Source organism: Cololabis saira, chromosome 2, assembly GCF_033807715.1.
Source record: "Cololabis saira isolate AMF1-May2022 chromosome 2, fColSai1.1, whole genome shotgun sequence".
Taxonomy (NCBI): Eukaryota; Metazoa; Chordata; class Actinopteri; order Beloniformes; family Belonidae; genus Cololabis; species Cololabis saira.
The window spans coordinates 36,369,800-36,387,888 of record NC_084588.1 but is presented as its reverse complement, the minus strand read 5'-3'; the positions used below and the strand labels follow the sequence as shown (position 1 = coordinate 36,387,888).

The 18,089-nt window shown below is 45.2% G+C and overlaps 9 non-coding genes across 9 annotated transcripts; all 9 read right to left on the bottom strand.

Annotated features, from left to right (window-relative positions):
- Positions 1-623: 623 nt before the first annotated feature.
- On the bottom strand, positions 624-705 carry trnal-aag (transfer RNA leucine (anticodon AAG)). Its single transcript has one exon. It is a non-coding gene; the product is annotated as a tRNA-Leu (tRNA).
- A 1,895-nt stretch (positions 706-2,600) lies between these two features.
- trnal-aag (transfer RNA leucine (anticodon AAG)) lies at positions 2,601-2,682 on the bottom strand. The gene has a single exon. It is a non-coding gene; the product is annotated as a tRNA-Leu (tRNA).
- Positions 2,683-4,577: 1,895 nt separating this feature from the next.
- trnal-aag (transfer RNA leucine (anticodon AAG)) lies at positions 4,578-4,659 on the bottom strand. The gene has a single exon. It is a non-coding gene; the product is annotated as a tRNA-Leu (tRNA).
- A 1,895-nt stretch (positions 4,660-6,554) lies between these two features.
- trnal-aag (transfer RNA leucine (anticodon AAG)) lies at positions 6,555-6,636 on the bottom strand. The gene has a single exon. It is a non-coding gene; the product is annotated as a tRNA-Leu (tRNA).
- Positions 6,637-8,529: 1,893 nt separating this feature from the next.
- Positions 8,530-8,611, bottom strand: trnal-aag (transfer RNA leucine (anticodon AAG)). Its single transcript has one exon. It is a non-coding gene; the product is annotated as a tRNA-Leu (tRNA).
- A 1,889-nt stretch (positions 8,612-10,500) lies between these two features.
- trnal-aag (transfer RNA leucine (anticodon AAG)) lies at positions 10,501-10,582 on the bottom strand. Its single transcript has one exon. It is a non-coding gene; the product is annotated as a tRNA-Leu (tRNA).
- Positions 10,583-12,466: 1,884 nt separating this feature from the next.
- trnal-aag (transfer RNA leucine (anticodon AAG)) lies at positions 12,467-12,548 on the bottom strand. Its single transcript has one exon. It is a non-coding gene; the product is annotated as a tRNA-Leu (tRNA).
- Positions 12,549-14,435: 1,887 nt separating this feature from the next.
- Positions 14,436-14,517, bottom strand: trnal-aag (transfer RNA leucine (anticodon AAG)). The gene has a single exon. It is a non-coding gene; the product is annotated as a tRNA-Leu (tRNA).
- Positions 14,518-16,412: 1,895 nt separating this feature from the next.
- Positions 16,413-16,494, bottom strand: trnal-aag (transfer RNA leucine (anticodon AAG)). Its single transcript has one exon. It is a non-coding gene; the product is annotated as a tRNA-Leu (tRNA).
- Between the last annotated feature and the right edge of the window lie 1,595 nt (positions 16,495-18,089).

The window sequence follows — 18,089 nt, the reverse complement described above, 5'->3', positions numbered from 1 at the left end:
GCAGGAAGCCGCTGCGCATGCTCAGCAGGGTCATTTATATACAAATACAGTCATGAACTACTTTGCATTGCCCATTTATGGTAGAAAGTGGGCGCGTAGAGGGCGGAATATGAGGCGAATTCACCTGCGCAACCTTCCAGCTGGACTGTGATTTATAAAGCGAACATTTTTTATAAATCCGGATTTTTTTTGTGCCCGCCATTTTCGGCTTTTGGGTTTATGTACACTTTTAGTATGAATCCTACACACTCTTTTATAAATGGGGCCCCAGGTTCAGATCCGAAACGGGACGTCAGTGATGTGATCTTCTGCATTTTCAGGTGTTTACATGGTACATGGAAGAGAAGCCTTAAGCTTTTAGGTTTTATTTTAACATTACAGAACATTTAGAAGAACTTCTTATCCAAAGTGACCCACATCAGAGGACGACAATCAAGTCACAGCAAACATTATAAATTGAAGAGTCAGTTAACGGCATTCAGGTGCGAGTTCAGATATTACAGGGTTCACATAGTTTTAGAAGGATTCCTGCAACATTTGTTCACAAAAGTCCCTGAAACAATGCTCATCACAAACAAGTATTTGATGTAAAGTGAAGTCATCAGCTTCTAAACATTTGTTGATGGCAGTGGTGGGATTTGAACCCACGCCTCTTATGAGACTGGAGCCTTAATCCAGCGCCTTAGACCGCTCGGCCACACTACCACTGACTGGTGGAAGAAAGCTGCTTTTTTTCCAATTAATTCCCCTCCGTTTTCCTTTTTTCATTAGCCCTTTTTCAAAGCTTTTCACTGGATTCATTTGTAGATGTGTATGTTGGAATCACATTTTCAGATAACTTCCAAGTCTGAGGAAAAAACATAAAATCTCCTTATTAAAAGTTAAAAGACAGATAAGTGTGTGATGTCCCTGCCGGGTGCGGTGGCGCGTGCCTGTAATCCAAGTTACCGGGAGGTTGAGGCTGGTGGATCGTTTGAGCTCAGGAGCTCTGAGCTGCAGTGGACTATGCCGATCAGGTGTCCGCATTAAGTTTGGTATCGATATGGTGATCCTGGGGGAGTCCGGGACAACCAGGTCGTCTAAGGAGGGGAGCATCGGCCCAGGTCGGAAACGGAGCAGGTCAAATCCCCCGTACCGCTCAGTAGTGGGGTCGCACCTGTGAATAGATGCTGAAGTGCAGCCTGAGTAATACAGCGAGACCCAGTCTTTTTACACTCCCTCTACTCTTATAATAACTACCGTCATAACACATCAGCTCTTCACATCTTGTTGCTGCTTTTCTCTCTTCTGTTACATTCAAAACTACACTTTGTTGCTCCTACAGCGCCTCCACCTGGAGAAAACGATTCATTACAGCACTCACTGCAGCTTCACAAACTCAACTCATATATTCATTTCACCATCTTGCTCCACACACTTGTTGCTTCTTTTCATTTCACTAATTAAATAAACACGTTGAAATTTGCTAATGTCCCTTTGACCTCCCGTACACCACATGATACATAACATAATATATCATTATCAGACTTATAATATAATAACGCTGATCGTGTCCCTCTGTGTTAGAAGCACAGCGTCAGTCAGGACACGGCCACTTCCAGGTGCGCCATGCTCGGTGCCAGGACGCGCCGTGCCGGGAACTTCCTCGTCACCCACCGCTTCCAACTGTAGATTGACTGAGGACAGAACAAATTAGTGCCGGGCCACTCTCCTCTTGGCTTCCACCTTCAGATTGCACCACTTCTTTTTAAAATTTCTGCCACAGATCTGTCCATGGCACTCACTGCGTTTAGCGCAGCAACAACGTTGTTGATGTAAGTGATGCCACTACTGTGACCACCAAATAATGTTGTCTTCCTGGCCTCCACCTCATCCACAACATCTCGATCTCGGTCTCCGTGAAATTTAGTGGCACGGTTGCCCGGCTCGACACATGTCTCATTCATGCTGACGCGCAGCAGAAACAGACTGCAGGAAGCCGCTGCGCATGCTCAGCAGGGTCATTTATATACAAATACAGTCATGAACTACTTTGCATTGCCCATTTATGGTAGAAAGTGGGCGCGTAGAGGGCGGAATATGAGGCGAATTCACCTGCGCAACCTTCCAGCTGGACTGTGATTTATAAAGCGAACATTTTTTATAAATCCGGATTTTATTTTGCGCCCGCCATTTTCGGCTTTTGGGTTTATGTACACTTTTAGTATGAATCCTACACACTCTTTTATAAATGGGGCCCCAGGTTCAGATCCGAAACGGGACGTCAGTGATGTGATCTTCTGCATTTTCAGGTGTTTACATGGTACATGGAAGAGAAGCCTTAAGCTTTTAGGTTTTATGTTAACATTACAGAACATTTAGAAGAACTTCTTATCCAAAGTGACCCACATCAGAGGACGACAATCAAGTCACAGCAAACATTATAAATTGAAGAGTCAGTTAACGGCATTCAGGTGCGAGTTCAGATATTACAGGGTTCACATAGTTTTAGAAGGATTCCTGCAACATTTGTTCACAAAAGTCCCTGAAACAATGCTCATCACAAACAAGGTTTAGCATTTGATGTAAAGTGAAGTCATCAGCTTCTAAACATTTGTTGATGGCAGTGGTGGGATTTGAACCCACGCCTCTTATGAGACTGGAGCCTTAATCCAGCGCCTTAGACCGCTCGGTCACACTACCACTGACTGGTGGAAGAAAGCTGCTTTTTTTCCAATTAATTCCCCTCCGTTTTCCTTTTTTCATTTGCCCTTTTTCAAAGCTTTTCACTGGATTCATTTGTAGATGTGTATGTTGGAATCACATTTTCAGATAACTTCCAAGTCTGAGGAAAAAACATAAAATCTCCTTATTAAAAGTTAAAAGACAGATAAGTGTGTGATGTCCCTGCCGGGTGCGGTGGCGCGTGCCTGTAATCCAAGTTACCGGGAGGTTGAGACTGGTGGATCGTTTGAGCTCAGGAGCTCTGAGCTGCAGTGGACTATGCCGATCAGGTGTCCGCACTAAGTTTGGTATCGATATGGTGATCCTGGGGGAGTCCGGGACCACCAGGTCGTCTAAGGAGGGGAGCATCGGCCCAGGTCGGAAACGGAGCAGGTCAAATCCCCCGTACCGCTCAGTAGTGGGGTCGCACCTGTGAATAGATGCTGAAGTGCAGCCTGAGTAATACAGCGAGACCCAGTCTTTTTACACTCCCTCTACTCTTATAATAACTACCGTCATAACACATCAGCTCTTCACATCTTGTTGCTGCTTTTCTCTCTTCTGTTACATTCAAAACTACACTTTGTTGCTCCTACAGCGCCTCCACCTGGAGAAAACGATTCATTACAGCACTCACTGCAGCTTCACAAACTCAACTCATATATTCATTTCACCATCTTGCTCCACACACTTGTTGCTTCTTTTCATTTCACTAATTAAATAAACACGTTGAAATTTGATAATGTCCCTTTGACCTCCCGTACACCACATGATACATAACATAATATATCATTATCAGACTTATAATATAATAACGCTGATCGTGTCCCTCTGTGTTAGAAGCACAGCGTCAGTCAGGACACGGCCACTTCCAGGTGCGCCATGCTCGGTGCCAGGACGCGCCGTGCCGGGAACTTCCTCGTCACCCACCGCTTCCAACTGTAGATTGACTGAGGACAGAACAAATTAGTGCCGGGCCACTCTCCTCTTGGCTTCCACCTTCAGATTGCACCACTTCTTTTTAAAATTTCTGCCACAGATCTGTCCATGGCACTCACTGCGTTTAGCGCAGCAACAACGTTGTTGATGTAAGTGATGCCACTACTGTGACCACCAAATAATGTTGTCTTCCTGGCCTCCACCTCATCCACAACATCTCGATCTCGGTCTCCGTGAAATTTAGTGGCACGGTTGCCCGGCTCGACACATGTCTCATTCATGCTGACGCGCAGCAGAAACAGACTGCAGGAAGCCGCTGCGCATGCTCAGCAGGGTCATTTATATACAAATACAGTCATTAACTACTTTGCATTGCCCATTTATGGTAGAAAGTGGGCGCGTAGAGGGCGGAATATGAGGCGAATTCACCTGCGCAACCTTCCAGCTGGACTGTGATTTATAAAGCGAACATTTTTTATAAATCCGGATTTTATTTTGCGCCCGCCATTTTCGGCTTTTGGGTTTATGTACACTTTTAGTATGAATCCTACACACTCTTTTATAAATGGGGCCCCAGGTTCAGATCCGAAACGGGACGTCAGTGATGTGATCTTCTGCATTTTCAGGTGTTTACATGGTACATGGAAGAGAAGCCTTAAGCTTTTAGGTTTTATTTTAACATTACAGAACATTTAGAAGAACTTCTTATCCAAAGTGACCCACATCAGAGGACGACAATCAAGTCACAGCAAACATTATAAATTGAAGAGTCAGTTAACGGCATTCAGGTGCGAGTTCAGATATTACAGGGTTCACATAGTTTTAGAAGGATTCCTGCAACATTTGTTCACAAAAGTCCCTGAAACAATGCTCATCACAAACAAGGTTTAGCATTTGATGTAAAGTGAAGTCATCAGCTTCTAAACATTTGTTGATGGCAGTGGTGGGATTTGAACCCACGCCTCTTATGAGACTGGAGCCTTAATCCAGCGCCTTAGACCGCTCGGTCACACTACCACTGACTGGTGGAAGAAAGCTGCTTTTTTTCCAATTAATTCCCGTCCGTTTTCCTTTTTTCATTTGCCCTTTTTCAAAGCTTTTCACTGGATTCATTTGTAGATGTGTATGTTGGAATCACATTTTCAGATAACTTCCAAGTCTGAGGAAAAAACATAAAATCTCCTTATTAAAAGTTAAAAGACAGATAAGTGTGTGATGTCCCTGCCGGGTGCGGTGGCGCGTGCCTGTAATCCAAGTTACCGGGAGGTTGAGACTGGTGGATCGTTTGAGCTCAGGAGCTCTGAGCTGCAGTGGACTATGCCGATCAGGTGTCCGCACTAAGTTTGGTATCGATATGGTGATCCTGGGGGAGTCCGGGACCACCAGGTCGTCTAAGGAGGGGAGCATCGGCCCAGGTCGGAAACGGAGCAGGTCAAATCCCCCGTACCGCTCAGTAGTGGGGTCGCACCTGTGAATAGATGCTGAAGTGCAGCCTGAGTAATACAGCGAGACCCAGTCTTTTTACACTCCCTCTACTCTTATAATAACTACCGTCATAACACATCAGCTCTTCACATCTTGTTGCTGCTTTTCTCTCTTCTGTTACATTCAAAACTACACTTTGTTGCTCCTACAGCGCCTCCACCTGGAGAAAACGATTCATTACAGCACTCACTGCAGCTTCACAAACTCAACTCATATATTCATTTCACCATCTTGCTCCACACACTTGTTGCTTCTTTTCATTTCACTAATTAAATAAACACGTTGAAATTTGATAATGTCCCTTTGACCTCCCGTACACCACATGATACATAACATAATATATCATTATCAGACTTATAATATAATAACGCTGATCGTGTCCCTCTGTGTTAGAAGCACAGCGTCAGTCAGGACACGGCCACTTCCAGGTGCGCCATGCTCGGTGCCAGGACGCGCCGTGCCGGGAACTTCCTCGTCACCCACCGCTTCCAACTGTAGATTGACTGAGGACAGAACAAATTAGTGCCGGGCCACTCTCCTCTTGGCTTCCACCTTCAGATTGCACCACTTCTTTTTAAAATTTCTGCCACAGATCTGTCCATGGCACTCACTGCGTTTAGCGCAGCAACAACGTTGTTGATGTAAGTGATGCCACTACTGTGACCACCAAATAATGTTGTCTTCCTGGCCTCCACCTCATCCACAACATCTCGATCTCGGTCTCCGTGAAATTTAGTGGCACGGTTGCCCGGCTCGACACATGTCTCATTCATGCTGACGCGCAGCAGAAACAGACTGCAGGAAGCCGCTGCGCATGCTCAGCAGGGTCATTTATATACAAATACAGTCATGAACTACTTTGCATTGCCCATTTATGGTAGAAAGTGGGCGCGTAGAGGGCGGAATATGAGGCGAATTCACCTGCGCAACCTTCCAGCTGGACTGTGATTTATAAAGCGAACATTTTTTATAAATCCGGATTTTATTTTGCGCCCGCCATTTTCGGCTTTTGGGTTTATGTACACTTTTAGTATGAATCCTACACACTCTTTTATAAATGGGGCCCCAGGTTCAGATCCGAAACGGGACGTCAGTGATGTGATCTTCTGCATTTTCAGGTGTTTACATGGTACATGGAAGAGAAGCCTTAAGCTTTTAAGTTTTATTTTAACATTACAGAACATTTAGAAGAACTTCTTATCCAAAGTGACCCACATCAGAGGACGACAATCAAGTCACAGCAAACATTATAAATTGAAGAGTCAGTTAACGGCATTCAGGTGCGAGTTCAGATATTACAGGGTTCACATAGTTTTAGAAGGATTCCTGCAACATTTGTTCACAAAAGTCCCTGAAACAATGCTCATCACAAACAAGGTTTAGCATTTGATGTAAAGTGAAGTCATCAGCTTCTAAACATTTGTTGATGGCAGTGGTGGGATTTGAACCCACGCCTCTTATGAGACTGGAGCCTTAATCCAGCGCCTTAGACCGCTCGGCCACACTACCACTGACTGGTGGAAGAAAGCTGCTTTTTTTTTTTTTCCAATTAATTCCCCTCCGTTTTCCTTTTTTCATTTGCCCTTTTTCAAAGCTTTTCACTGGATTCATTTGTAGATGTGTATGTTGGAATCACATTTTCAGATAACTTCCAAGTCTGAGGAAAGAACATAAAATCTCCTTATTAAAAGTTAAAAGACAGATAAGTGTGTGATGTCCCTGCCGGGTGCGGTGGCGCGTGCCTGTAATCCAAGTTACCGGGAGGTTGAGGCTGGTGGATCGTTTGAGCTCAGGAGCTCTGAGCTGCAGTGGACTATGCCGATCAGGTGTCCGCACTAAGTTTGGTATCGATATGGTGATCCTGGGGGAGTCCGGGACCACCAGGTCGTCTAAGGAGGGGAGCATCGGCCCAGGTCGGAAACGGAGCAGGTCAAATCCCCCGTACCGCTCAGTAGTGGGGTCGCACCTGTGAATAGATGCTGAAGTGCAGCCTGAGTAATACAGCGAGACCCAGTCTTTTTACACTCCCTCTACTCTTATAATAACTACCGTCATAACACATCAGCTCTTCACATCTTGTTGCTGCTTTTCTCTCTTCTGTTACATTCAAAACTACACTTTGTTGCTCCTACAGCGCCTCCACCTGGAGAAAACGATTAATTCCAGCACTCACTGCAGCTTCACAAACTCAACTCATATATTCATTTCACCATCTTGCTCCACACACTTGTTGCTTCTTTTCATTTCACTAATTAAATAAACACGTTGAAATTTGATAATGTCCCTTTGACCTTCCGTACACCACATGATACATAACATAATATATCATTATCAGACTTATAATATAATAACGCTGATCGTGTCCCTCTGTGTTAGAAGCACAGCGTCAGTCAGGACACGGCCACTTCCAGGTGCGCCATGCTCGGTGCCAGGACGCGCCGTGCCGGGAACTTCCTCGTCACCCACCGCTTCCAACTGTAGATTGACTGAGGACAGAACAAATTAGTGCCGGGCCACTCTCCTCTTGGCTTCCACCTTCAGATTGCACCACTTCTTTTTAAAATTTCTGCCACAGATCTGTCCATGGCACTCACTGCGTTTAGCGCAGCAACAACGTTGTTGATGTAAGTGATGCCACTACTGTGACCACCAAATAATGTTGTCTTCCTGGCCTCCACCTCATCCACAACATCTCGATCTCGGTCTCCGTGAAATTTAGTGGCACGGTTGCCCGGCTCGACACATGTCTCATTCATGCTGACGCGCAGCAGAAACAGACTGCAGGAAGCCGCTGCGCATGCTCAGCAGGGTCATTTATATACAAATACAGTCATGAACTACTTTGCATTGCCCATTTATGGTAGAAAGTGGGCGCGTAGAGGGCGGAATATGAGGCGAATTCACCTGCGCAACCTTCCAGCTGGACTGTGATTTATAAAGCGAACATTTTTTATAAATCCGGATTTTATTTTGCGCCCGCCATTTTCGGCTTTTGGGTTTATGTACACTTTTAGTATGAATCCTACACACTCTTTTATAAATGGGGCCCCAGGTTCAGATCCGAAACGGGACGTCAGTGATGTGATCTTCTGCATTTTCAGGTGTTTACATGGTACATGGAAGAGAAGCCTTAAGCTTTTAGGTTTTATTTTAACATTACAGAACATTTAGAAGAACTTCTTATCCAAAGTGACCCACATCAGAGGACGACAATCAAGTCACAGCAAACATTATAAATTGAAGAGTCAGTTAACGGCATTCAGGTGCGAGTTCAGATATTACAGGGTTCACATAGTTTTAGAAGGATTCCTGCAACATTTGTTCACAAAAGTCCCTGAAACAATGCTCATCACAAACAAGGTTTAGCATTTGATGTAAAGTCAGCTTCTAAACATTTGTTGATGGCAGTGGTGGGATTTGAACCCACGCCTCTTATGAGACTGGAGCCTTAATCCAGCGCCTTAGACCGCTCGGCCACACTACCACTGACTGGTGGAAGAAAGCTGCTTTTTTTCCAATTAATTCCCCTCCGTTTTCCTTTTTTCATTTGCCCTTTTTCAAAGCTTTTCACTGGATTCATTTGTAGATGTGTATGTTGGAATCACATTTTCAGATAACTTCCAAGTCTGAGGAAAAAACATAAAATCTCCTTATTAAAAGTTAAAAGACAGATAAGTGTGTGATGTCCCTGCCGGGTGCGGTGGCGCGTGCCTGTAATCCAAGTTACCGGGAGGTTGAGGCTGGTGGATCGTTTGAGCTCAGGAGCTCTGAGCTGCAGTGGACTATGCCGATCAGGTGTCCGCACTAAGTTTGGTATCGATATGGTGATCCTGGGGGAGTCCGGGACCACCAGGTCGTCTAAGGAGGGGAGCATCGGCCCAGGTCGGAAACGGAGCAGGTCAAATCCCCCGTACCGCTCAGTAGTGGGGTCGCACCTGTGAATAGATGCTGAAGTGCAGCCTGAGTAATACAGCGAGACCCAGTCTTTTTACACTCCCTCTACTCTTATAATAACTACCGTCATAACACATCAGCTCTTCACATCTTGTTGCTGCTTTTCTCTCTTCTGTTACATTCAAAACTACACTTTGTTGCTCCTACAGCGCCTCCACCTGGAGAAAACGATTAATTCCAGCACTCACTGCAGCTTCACAAACTCAACTCATATATTCATTTCACCATCTTGCTCCACACACTTGTTGCTTCTTTTCATTTCACTAATTAAATAAACACGTTGAAATTTGATAATGTCCCTTTGACCTTCCGTACACCACATGATACATAACATAATATATCATTATCAGACTTATAATATAATAACGCTGATCGTGTCCCTCTGTGTTAGAAGCACAGCGTCAGTCAGGACACGGCCACTTCCAGGTGCGCCATGCTCGGTGCCAGGACGCGCCGTGCCGGGAACTTCCTCGTCACCCACCGCTTCCAACTGTAGATTGACTGAGGACAGAACAAATTAGTGCCGGGCCACTCTCCTCTTGGCTTCCACCTTCAGATTGCACCACTTCTTTTTAAAATTTCTGCCACAGATCTGTCCATGGCACTCACTGCGTTTAGCGCAGCAACAACGTTGTTGATGTAAGTGATGCCACTACTGTGACCACCAAATAATGTTGTCTTCCTGGCCTCCACCTCATCCACAACATCTCGATCTCGGTCTCCGTGAAATTTAGTGGCACGGTTGCCCGGCTCGACACATGTCTCATTCATGCTGACGCGCAGCAGAAACAGACTGCAGGAAGCCGCTGCGCATGCTCAGCAGGGTCATTTATATACAAATACAGTCATGAACTACTTTGCATTGCCCATTTATGGTAGAAAGTGGGCGCGTAGAGGGCGGAATATGAGGCGAATTCACCTGCGCAACCTTCCAGCTGGACTGTGATTTATAAAGCGAACATTTTTTATAAATCCGGATTTTATTTTGCGCCCGCCATTTTCGGCTTTTGGGTTTATGTACACTTTTAGTATGAATCCTACACACTCTTTTATAAATGGGGCCCCAGGTTCAGATCCGAAACGGGACGTCAGTGATGTGATCTTCTGCATTTTCAGGTGTTTACATGGTACATGGAAGAGAAGCCTTAAGCTTTTAGGTTTTATTTTAACATTACAGAACATTTAGAAGAACTTCTTATCCAAAGTGACCCACATCAGAGGACGACAATCAAGTCACAGCAAACATTATAAATTGAAGAGTCAGTTAACGGCATTCAGGTGCGAGTTCAGATATTACAGGGTTCACATAGTTTTAGAAGGATTCCTGCAACATTTGTTCACAAAAGTCCCTGAAACAATGCTCATCACAAACAAGCATTTGATGTAAAGTGAAGTCATCAGCTTCTAAACATTTGTTGATGGCAGTGGTGGGATTTGAACCCACGCCTCTTATGAGACTGGAGCCTTAATCCAGCGCCTTAGACCGCTCGGCCACACTACCACTGACTGGGGGAAGAAAGCTGCTTTTTTTCCAATTAATTCCCCTCCGTTTTCCTTTTTTCATTTGCCCTTTTTCAAAGCTTTTCACTGGATTCATTTGTAGATGTGTATGTTGGAATCACATTTTCAGATAACTTCCAAGTCTGAGGAAAAAACATAAAATCTCCTTATTAAAAGTTAAAAGACAGATAAGTGTGTGATGTCCCTGCCGGGTGCGGTGGCGCTTGCCTGTAATCCAAGTTACCGGGAGGTTGAGGCTGGTGGATCGTTTGAGCTCAGGAGCTCTGAGCTGCAGTGGACTATGCCGATCAGGTGTCCGCACTAAGTTTGGTATCGATATGGTGATCCTGGGGGAGTCCGGGACCACCAGGTCGTCTAAGGAGGGGAGCATCGGCCCAGGTCGGAAACGGAGCAGGTCAAATCCCCCGTACCGCTCAGTAGTGGGGTCGCACCTGTGAATAGATGCTGAAGTGCAGCCTGAGTAATACAGCGAGACCCAGTCTTTCTACTCTTATAATAACTACCGTCATAACACATCAGCTCTTCACATCTTGTTGCTGCTTTTCTCTCTTCTGTTACATTCAAAACTACACTTTGTTGCTCCTACAGCGCCTCCACCTGGAGAAAACGATTAATTACAGCACTCACTGCAGCTTCACAAACTCAACTCATATATTCATTTCACCATCTTGCTCCACACACTTGTTGCTTCTTTTCATTTCACTAATTAAATAAACACGTTGAAATTTGATAATGTCCCTTTGACCTTCCGTACACCACATGATACATAACATAATATATCATTATCAGACTTATAATATAATAACGCTGATCGTGTCCCTCTGTGTTAGAAGCACAGCGTCAGTCAGGACACGGCCACTTCCAGGTGCGCCATGCTCGGTGCCAGGACGCGCCGTGCCGGGAACTTCCTCGTCACCCACCGCTTCCAACTGTAGATTGACTGAGGACAGAACAAATTAGTGCCGGGCCACTCTCCTCTTGGCTTCCACCTTCAGATTGCACCACTTCTTTTTAAAATTTCTGCCACAGATCTGTCCATGGCACTCACTGCGTTTAGCGCAGCAACAACGTTGTTGATGTAAGTGATGCCACTACTGTGACCACCAAATAATGTTGTCTTCCTGGCCTCCACCTCATCCACAACATCTCGATCTCGGTCTCCGTGAAATTTAGTGGCACGGTTGCCCGGCTCGACACATGTCTCATTCATGCTGACGCGCAGCAGAAACAGACTGCAGGAAGCCGCTGCGCATGCTCAGCAGGGTCATTTATATACAAATACAGTCATGAACTACTTTGCATTGCCCATTTATGGTAGAAAGTGGGCGCGTAGAGGGCGGAATATGAGGCGAATTCACCTGCGCAACCTTCCAGCTGGACTGTGATTTATAAAGCGAACATTTTTTATAAATCCGGATTTTATTTTGCGCCCGCCATTTTCGGCTTTTGGGTTTATGTACACTTTTAGTATGAATCCTACACACTCTTTTATAAATGGGGCCCCAGGTTCAGATCCGAAACGGGACGTCAGTGATGTGATCTTCTGCATTTTCAGGTGTTTACATGGTACATGGAAGAGAAGCCTTAAGCTTTTAGGTTTTATTTTAACATTACAGAACATTTAGAAGAACTTCTTATCCAAAGTGACCCACATCAGAGGACGACAATCAAGTCACAGCAAACATTATAAATTGAAGAGTCAGTTAACGGCATTCAGGTGCGAGTTCAGATATTACAGGGTTCACATAGTTTTAGAAGGATTCCTGCAACATTTGTTCACAAAAGTCCCTGAAACAATGCTCATCACAAACAAGGTTTAGCATTTGATGTAAAGTGAAGTCATCAGCTTCTAAACATTTGTTGATGGCAGTGGTGGGATTTGAACCCACGCCTCTTATGAGACTGGAGCCTTAATCCAGCGCCTTAGACCGCTCGGCCACACTACCACTGACTGGGGGAAGAAAGCTGCTTTTTTTCCAATTAATTCCCCTCCGTTTTCCTTTTTTCATTTGCCCTTTTTCAAAGCTTTTCACTGGATTCATTTGTAGATGTGTATGTTGGAATCACATTTTCAGATAACTTCCAAGTCTGAGGAAAAAACATAAAATCTCCTTATTAAAAGTTAAAAGACAGATAAGTGTGTGATGTCCCTGCCGGGTGTGGTGGCGCGTGCCTGTAATCCAAGTTACCGGGAGGTTGAGGCTGGTGGATCGTTTGAGCTCAGGAGCTCTGAGCTGCAGTGGACTATGCCGATCAGGTGTCCGCACTAAGTTTGGTATCGATATGGTGATCCTGGGGGAGTCCGGGACCAGCAGGTCGTCTAAGGAGGGGAGCATCGGCCCAGGTCGGAAACGGAGCAGGTCAAATCCCCCGTACCGCTCAGTAGTGGGGTCGCACCTGTGAATAGATGCTGAAGTGCAGCCTGAGTAATACAGCGAGACCCAGTCTTTCTACACTCCCTCTACTCTTATAATAACTACCGTCATAACACATCAGCTCTTCACATCTTGTTGCTGCTTTTCTCTCTTCTGTTACATTCAAAACTACACTTTGTTGCTCCTACAGCGCCTCCACCTGGAGAAAACGATTCATTACAGCACTCACTGCAGCTTCACAAACTCAACTCATATATTCATTTCACCATCTTGCTCCACACACTTGTTGCTTCTTTTCATTTCACTAATTAAATAAACACGTTGAAATTTGATAATGTCCCTTTGACCTTCCGTACACCACATGATACATAACATAATATATCATTATCAGACTTATAATATAATAACGCTGATCGTGTCCCTCTGTGTTAGAAGCACAGCGTCAGTCAGGACACGGCCACTTCCAGGTGCGCCATGCTCGGTGCCAGGACGCGCCGTGCCGGGAACTTCCTCGTCACCCACCGCTTCCAACTGTAGATTGACTGAGGACAGAACAAATTAGTGCCGGGCCACTCTCCTCTTGGCTTCCACCTTCAGATTGCACCACTTCTTTTTAAAATTTCTGCCACAGATCTGTCCATGGCACTCACTGCGTTTAGCGCAGCAACAACGTTGTTGATGTAAGTGATGCCACTACTGTGACCACCAAATAATGTTGTCTTCCTGGCCTCCACCTCATCCACAACATCTCGATCTCGGTCTCCGTGAAATTTAGTGGCACGGTTGCCCGGCTCGACACATGTCTCATTCATGCTGACGCGCAGCAGAAACAGACTGCAGGAAGCCGCTGCGCATGCTCAGCAGGGTCATTTATATACAAATACAGTCATGAACTACTTTGCATTGCCCATTTATGGTAGAAAGTGGGCGCGTAGAGGGCGGAATATGAGGCGAATTCACCTGCGCAACCTTCCAGCTGGACTGTGATTTATAAAGCGAACATTTTTTATAAATCCGGATTTTATTTTGCGCCCGCCATTTTCGGCTTTTGGGTTTATGTACACTTTTAGTATGAATCCTACACACTCTTTTATAAATGGGGCCCCAGGTTCAGATCCGAAACGGGACGTCAGTGATGTGATCTTCTGCATTTTCAGGTGTTTACATGGTACATGGAAGAGAAGCCTTAAGCTTTTAGGTTTTATTTTAACATTACAGAACATTTAGAAGAACTTCTTATCCAAAGTGACCCACATCAGAGGACGACAATCAAGTCACAGCAAACATTATAAATTGAAGAGTCAGTTAACGGCATTCAGGTGCGAGTTCAGATATTACAGGGTTCACATAGTTTTAGAAGGATTCCTGCAACATTTGTTCACAAAAGTCCCTGAAACAATGCTCATCACAAACAAGGTTTAGCATTTGATGTAAAGTCAGCTTCTAAACATTTGTTGATGGCAGTGGTGGGATTTGAACCCACGCCTCTTATGAGACTGGAGCCTTAATCCAGCGCCTTAGACCGCTCGGCCACACTACCACTGACTGGTGGAAGAAAGCTGCTTTTTTTCCAATTAATTCCCCTCCGTTTTCCTTTTTTCATTTGCCCTTTTTCAAAGCTTTTCACTGGATTCATTTGTAGATGTGTATGTTGGAATCACATTTTCAGATAACTTCCAAGTCTGAGGAAAAAACATAAAATCTCCTTATTAAAAGTTAAAAGACAGATAAGTGTGTGATGTCCCTGCCGGGTGCGGTGGCGCGTGCCTGTAATCCAAGTTACCGGGAGGTTGAGGCTGGTGGATCGTTTGAGCTCAGGAGCTCTGAGCTGCAGTGGACTATGCCGATCAGGTGTCCGCACTAAGTTTGGTATCGATATGGTGATCCTGGGGGAGTCCGGGACCACCAGGTCGTCTAAGGAGGGGAGCATCGGCCCAGGTCGGAAACGGAGCAGGTCAAATCCCCCGTACCGCTCAGTAGTGGGGTCGCACCTGTGAATAGATGCTGAAGTGCAGCCTGAGTAATACAGCGAGACCCAGTCTTTTTACACTCCCTCTACTCTTATAATAACTACCGTCATAACACATCAGCTCTTCACATCTTGTTGCTGCTTTTCTCTCTTCTGTTACATTCAAAACTACACTTTGTTGCTCCTACAGCGCCTCCACCTGGAGAAAACGATTAATTCCAGCACTCACTGCAGCTTCACAAACTCAACTCATATATTCATTTCACCATCTTGCTCCACACACTTGTTGCTTCTTTTCATTTCACTAATTAAATAAACACGTTGAAATTTGATAATGTCCCTTTGACCTTCCGTACACCACATGATACATAACATAATATATCATTATCAGACTTATAATATAATAACGCTGATCGTGTCCCTCTGTGTTAGAAGCACAGCGTCAGTCAGGACACGGCCACTTCCAGGTGCGCCATGCTCGGTGCCAGGACGCGCCGTGCCGGGAACTTCCTCGTCACCCACCGCTTCCAACTGTAGATTGACTGAGGACAGAACAAATTAGTGCCGGGCCACTCTCCTCTTGGCTTCCACCTTCAGATTGCACCACTTCTTTTTAAAATTTCTGCCACAGATCTGTCCATGGCACTCACTGCGTTTAGCGCAGCAACAACGTTGTTGATGTAAGTGATGCCACTACTGTGACCACCAAATAATGTTGTCTTCCTGGCCTCCACCTCATCCACAACATCTCGATCTCGGTCTCCGTGAAATTTAGTGGCACGGTTGCCCGGCTCGACACATGTCTCATTCATGCTGACGCGCAGCAGAAACAGACTGCAGGAAGCCGCTGCGCATGCTCAGCAGGGTCATTTATATACAAATACAGTCATGAACTACTTTGCATTGCCCATTTATGGTAGAAAGTGGGCGCGTAGAGGGCGGAATATGAGGCGAATTCACCTGCGCAACCTTCCAGCTGGACTGTGATTTATAAAGCGAACATTTTTTATAAATCCGGATTTTATTTTGCGCCCGCCATTTTCGGCTTTTGGGTTTATGTACACTTTTAGTATGAATCCTACACACTCTTTTATAAATGGGGCCCCAGGTTCAGATCCGAAACGGGACGTCAGTGATGTGATCTTCTGCATTTTCAGGTGTTTACATGGTACATGGAAGAGAAGCCTTAAGCTTTTAGGTTTTATTTTAACATTACAGAACATTTAGAAGAACTTCTTATCCAAAGTGACCCACATCAGAGGACGACAATCAAGTCACAGCAAACATTATAAATTGAAGAGTCAGTTAACGGCATTCAGGTGCGAGTTCAGATATTACAGGGTTCACATAGTTTTAGAAGGATTCCTGCAACATTTGTTCACAAAAGTCCCTGAAACAATGCTCATCACAAACAAGGTTTAGCATTTGATGTAAAGTGAAGTCATCAGCTTCTAAACATTTGTTGATGGCAGTGGTGGGATTTGAACCCACGCCTCTTATGAGACTGGAGCCTTAATCCAGCGCCTTAGACCGCTCGGCCACACTACCACTGACTGGTGGAAGAAAGCTGCTTTTTTTCCAATTAATTCCCCTCCGTTTTCCTTTTTTCATTTGCCCTTTTTCAAAGCTTTTCACTGGATTCATTTGTAGATGTGTATGTTGGAATCACATTTTCAGATAACTTCCAAGTCTGAGGAAAAAACATAAAATCTCCTTATTAAAAGTTAAAAGACAGATAAGTGTGTGATGTCCCTGCCGGGTGCGGTGGCGCGTGCCTGTAATCCAAGTTACCGGGAGGTTGAGGCTGGTGGATCGTTTGAGCTCAGGAGCTCTGAGCTGCAGTGGACTATGCCGATCAGGTGTCCGCACTAAGTTTGGTATCGATATGGTGATCCTGGGGGAGTCCGGGACCACCAGGTCGTCTAAGGAGGGGAGCATCGGCCCAGGTCGGAAACGGAGCAGGTCAAATCCCCCGTACCGCTCAGTAGTGGGGTCGCACCTGTGAATAGATGCTGAAGTGCAGCCTGAGTAATACAGCGAGACCCAGTCTTTTTACACTCCCTCTACTCTTATAATAACTACCGTCATAACACATCAGCTCTTCACATCTTGTTGCTGCTTTTCTCTCTTCTGTTACATTCAAAACTACACTTTGTTGCTCCTACAGCGCCTCCACCTGGAGAAAACGATTAATTCCAGCACTCACTGCAGCTTCACAAACTCAACTCATATATTCATTTCACCATCTTGCTCCACACACTTGTTGCTTCTTTTCATTTCACTAATTAAATAAACACGTTGAAATTTGATAATGTCCCTTTGACCTTCCGTACACCACATGATACATAACATAATATATCATTATCAGACTTATAATATAATAACGCTGATCGTGTCCCTCTGTGTTAGAAGCACAGCGTCAGTCAGGACACGGCCACTTCCAGGTGCGCCATGCTCGGTGCCAGGACGCGCCGTGCCGGGAACTTCCTCGTCACCCACCGCTTCCAACTGTAGATTGACTGAGGACAGAACAAATTAGTGCCGGGCCACTCTCCTCTTGGCTTCCACCTTCAGATTGCACCACTTCTTTTTAAAATTTCTGCCACAGATCTGTCCATGGCACTCACTGCGTTTAGCGCAGCAACAACGTTGTTGATGTAAGTGATGCCACTACTGTGACCACCAAATAATGTTGTCTTCCTGGCCTCCACCTCATCCACAACATCTCGATCTCGGTCTCCGTGAAATTTAGTGGCACGGTTGCCCGGCTCGACACATGTCTCATTCATGCTGACGCGCAGCAGAAACAGACTGCAGGAAGCCGCTGCGCATGCTCAGCAGGGTCATTTATATACAAATACAGTCATGAACTACTTTGCATTGCCCATTTATGGTAGAAAGTGGGCGCGTAGAGGGCGGAATATGAGGCGAATTCACCTGCGCAACCTTCCAGCTGGACTGTGATTTATAAAGCGAACATTTTTTATAAATCCGGATTTTATTTTGCGCCCGCCATTTTCGGCTTTTGGGTTTATGTACACTTTTAGTATGAATCCTACACACTCTTTTATAAATGGGGCCCCAGGTTCAGATCCGAAACGGGACGTCAGTGATGTGATCTTCTGCATTTTCAGGTGTTTACA